The sequence below is a fragment of the Tenrec ecaudatus genome, chromosome 9, assembly GCF_050624435.1.
Source record: "Tenrec ecaudatus isolate mTenEca1 chromosome 9, mTenEca1.hap1, whole genome shotgun sequence".
Taxonomy (NCBI): Eukaryota; Metazoa; Chordata; class Mammalia; order Afrosoricida; family Tenrecidae; genus Tenrec; species Tenrec ecaudatus.
In genome coordinates this window covers 51,829,650-51,834,171 of record NC_134538.1, presented here as the reverse complement: position 1 = coordinate 51,834,171, position 4,522 = coordinate 51,829,650, and the positions used below count along the sequence as shown (strand labels likewise).

Genomic DNA, 4,522 nt, shown 5'->3' with positions numbered 1-4,522 from the left:
TGACACCAGTAAGTTTAAGGCACAGATGAAAAGTTTAGGGGCACTCAGAGTTTTGGCAGAGAATGATGGCTCACTGTGAAGAACGTGTCAGTGAGATGTGTTTGTAGACATATTTCACAGGTGCATGTTTTGCACTGTATACTTTCACCAAAAATAAGTATTTATTTTTCAATACGCAGAACCAAGGTGGGTTGTACCTGTGCTGTACAAATCCAGCACTATTCCCACAACTTAAATAGAAGCTGAAAACGTATCAAAGAAAATGTCTTCATATGATCCTGTTTGACAATACAAAGGACCAATCAAGGGAACAGAATTCCATGCCTTCAGATTGATTCTGACTCAGCCCAAGCCCATAAGACAGGGTAGGACTGTCCTTGTGAATTTTCAAGACTTTAACTCTTTACGGCCATACAAAGACCTGTCTTTCTTCCAAAGACTTGCCGGTGGTTTCGAATGGCGGACCTGGTGGTTAGCCACCCAACAAGTAGCCACTATACCAGTAGGACTCCTCCTAGAAAGAACAGTGTGGCTGGTGGCGCTGGCCTCGGTCGCGAGGGGCTGGCCCGGGAGCAGAGCGATGGAAGGCGATGGTTCTGACCCAGAGCCACCAGATGCCCGGAGGACAGCAGGTCGGAGAACGGGGAGAATGCGCCCATCTACTGCATCTGCTGCAAGCCCGACATCAACTGCTTCATGATCGCGTGTGACAACTGCAATGAGTGGTTCCATGGGGACTGCATCCGGCTCACTGAGAAGATGGCCAAAGCCATCCGGGAGTGGTACTGTCGGGACTGCCGAGAGAAAGATCCCAAGCTGGAGGTTACCTGCATAAGAAATCCCGGGAGCGGGACGGCAGTGAGCGAGACAGCAGTGAACCCCGGGACGAGGGTGGAGGGCGCAAGCGGCCTGCCCCAGATCCAGACCTGCAGCGCCGAGCAGGATCTGGGACAGGGGTCTCAGCCATCCTGGCTAGAGGTTCTGCATCACCCCACAAAGCCTCCCCTCAGCCTTTGGTGCCCACATCCAGCCAGCAGCAGCAGCATCACCAGCAGCAGCAGCAGCAGCAGCAGCAGCAGATCAAGCGGTCAGCACGAATGTGCGGTGAGTGCGAGGCCTGCCGGCGCACTGAGGACTGCGGCCACTGCGACTTCTGCTGGGGCATGAAGAAGTTCGGGGTCCAAACAAGATCCGGCAGAAGTGTCGGCTCCGCCAGTGCCAGCTTCGTGCCCGGGAATCGTACAAGTACTACCCTTCCTCGCTCTCCCCGGCGATGGCCTCAGAGTCCCTGCCACGGCCCCGCCGGCCACTGCCCACCCAACAGCGGACCCAAGCGTCACAGAAGCTGGGGCGCCTCCGTGAGGATGAGGGGGCTATGGCGTCATCAGTCAAGGAGCCACCTGTAGCGATGGCCACGCCGGAGCCCCTCTCAGACGAGGACCTTCCAATGGACCCCGACCTGTACCAGGACTTCTGCGCAGCAGCCTTTGATGATCACGGCCTGCCCTGGATGAGTGACACAGAGGAGTCAGCGTTCCTGGACCCGGCCCTGCGGAAGACGGCCGTGAAAGTGAAGCATGTCAAGCGCCGGGAGAAGAAGTCAAAGAAGAAGGAGGAGCGATACAAGAGGCAGCGGCAAAAGCAGACGCACAAAGACAAATGGAAACACCCCGAGCGGCCTGATGCCAAGGACCCGGCGACGCTGCCGCAGTGCCCGGGGCCTGGCTGTGTGCGCCCTGCCCAGCCTGGCTCCAAGTACTGCTCAGATGACTGTGGCATGGAGCTGGCGGCCAACCGCATCTACGAGATCCTCCCCCAGCGGATCCAGCAGTGGCAGCGGAGGAGCATGGTAAGAAGTTCCTGGAGCGCATCCGCAGGGAGCAGCGCAGCGCCCGCACCCGCCTGCAGGAGATGGAACGCAGGTTCCAGGAGCCGGAAGCCATCATCCTACGGGCCAAGCAGCAGGCTGTGCGTGAGGATGAGAGCAACGAGGGCGACCGTGATGACACTGACCTGCAGATCTCCTGTGGGCACCCCATTAACCCGCGAGTGGCCTTGCGCCACATGGAACGCTGCTACGCCAAGTATGAGAGCCAGATGTCCTTTGGGTCCATGTACCCCACACGCATTGAGGGGGCTACTCGGCTCTTCTGTGATGTCTACAATCCTCAAAGCAAGACGTACTGTAAACGGCTACAAGTGCTCTGTCCAGAACACCCACGGGACCCCAAAGTGCCAGCCGATGAGGTGTGTGGGTGCCGGCTGGTCCGAGATGTGTTTGAGCTCACCGGTGACCTCTGCCGCCTGCCAAGCGGCAGTGCAATCGCCATTGCTGCTGGGAGAAGCTGTGCCGGGCTGAAGTGGACCTGGAGCGAGTGCGCGTGTGGTACAAGCTGGATGAGCTGTTTGATCAGAGCGTGATGTCCGCACGGCCATGACAAACCGAGCAGGGCTGCTGGCCTGGATGCTGCACCAGACGATTCAGCACGACCCACTCACTACCGACCTGCGGTCCAGTGCTGACCGCTGAGCCACACCTGCCCAGGCCCCTCACACCTGCATTCCTCCTCCACCCAGCCGTTGGAGGGTTCCTCGAGTTTCCTGTGCCCTGTGGCCCGCTGTCATTGGACCACCATTGGAGGGTCTCAGAATTTCCTTGTCCCTGTCTATCCCCTGGTCTCTCTATCCTCTGCGCCTGGGTGGGACTGTAGAGTAAGGGGTTACCTCCTCCCTCCTTGGGTTTTGTTAATAAAATTTGGAGAAAAAAAAAGAAAGAACAGTGTGTATATGCAGTGTTTCCACACCCCAGGTTAGTATTCTGATAAGCTCTGATGTGGAGGAAGTGTGTCTGAATTTTAGCAGCGAAGGTTTTGACATGGTCCCATGTCAGCGAAAGTTTGAGATAACTGAAGTTTACTCTCACCAGCATCAACATCACAAATACTTTAACTGTTTTAGAGGGCAATGTTCCTAAAAGGAATATTCTTAAAGGAAATATTCCTAAAGGGAATATTCTTAAATATTCATGCAACCAGAGAACGGCAATGCACGTGCTTCCTGATGACAAAGGCTAACCCTGTAAAATCAGTTGTCTGTGTACTTACAGTAGAGAGAAACCTGGTGTTTATGTTCGACAGAAATGTGTGTACTCCTGGCTCTGCCATAAGGCAGATGACCTTAAATCTGTGACCTTTGGGCTTGCTCTCATTTGTGAGACTTGGGGACCATCAACACCTAAAGTCAGTTCCATTTATGAAGTGCTCCCTCTCTGCTGAGAAATTGATGAGTTCTTCATGCAAATTTCACAGTCGCCTAATATCCCCATTTTCCAGATGAGGAAACAAGTGATCAGAAATGCAACCCCAATTACCCAACGTTCACTCAGCCCGAGCGCTGGCATGACAAGCCGGGATTGTCTCCTGTTGGAGCCACTGTGGTGTTAGAGGAGACCAGACGCCTCTGTCCAGCCCTTTCTACAGTTGGCATCAAGGATGGAATTTGTTGCAATGTCACCAGACTCATGGAAGCACGAGACTTCAGGAGAAAGAGAACACAGGGGCCTGGAGGGAAGGGAAACTTTTGAATCTTACATGACTTGTGTTATCTGTAATAGCTAAAGGGGACTATAGGAGGCTACCCTGCTGCTGACGTGAGAAAAACTGCACCTGGAAATGGCTCAAGGTAGTCCAGTCAAACAAAGTGATTGATAGGTGACCAACCAATCAGAGGTCTTCTGGTTCCAACCAACCAGAGGCCCAGATCCCTATGGAAATGAAAAGGACTGCCAGAATAGTCAGTGTGCAGAGAAGATGAAACTGGAATGTTTTTTAAAGGGTTATGTGTTTGCATATGCATGTTGAATGCTCCAGTTCCCCAGTGCTGTGAAACAGACCGGAACATGTGATGAAAATAAGTACTGGGTACTCTAGATGCACTGCCCAAAGAACAAACAAATCTGTCTTGGAAGAAGTACAGTCAGGATGCCCCCAAGAGGCAAAGATGGTGAGATTTCATCTGCATGTGTTGTCAGGAAGGGCAGGAAACCATGAAGGCCTTCCACAGAACTTATCGACACAGTGGCTGCATTGATGGCCTCAACCTTAGGGACAATTGTGAGGATGCCTCAGGGCAAAGCAGTGTTTTCTTCTGTGGGACAGAGGGTCGCTCTGAGTCAGAACCAACTCAATGGCACCTAACAACAACCACAACAAATGAAAGAGAATTTAACTCTGCATTCGTCCAACACTTGGCTGGATATGCTCTAAAAGAAACATAGATCGTTGATTTGACCGCCTTAGTGCTATATATAAAGCATTGGGGGCTTAGGTTGAAAACTTGAGCCTCGCCAAAAGCAGTCATTTGAACTGATAGGCAGACCTAGCCAGAACTGACAAGAAAAGTGGAAATTTGCATCAGAAGAAAGGGCCTGTTTGGGGGATGAGGGTGTTATTTTGCTTTTTAAATTTTTTGAGCAAACAGTGTATCGAGGCAGGAAAATTCAGTGTCTATCAGAATAATTTCC

The 4,522-nt window shown here is 52.5% G+C and overlaps 1 pseudogene; it reads left to right on the top strand.

Moving 5' to 3' along the window:
* Nucleotides 1-555: 555 nt before the first annotated feature.
* LOC142456348 (CXXC-type zinc finger protein 1 pseudogene) lies at nucleotides 556-2,602 on the top strand (annotated as a pseudogene).
* The last annotated feature ends 1,920 nt before the right edge of the window (nucleotides 2,603-4,522 follow it).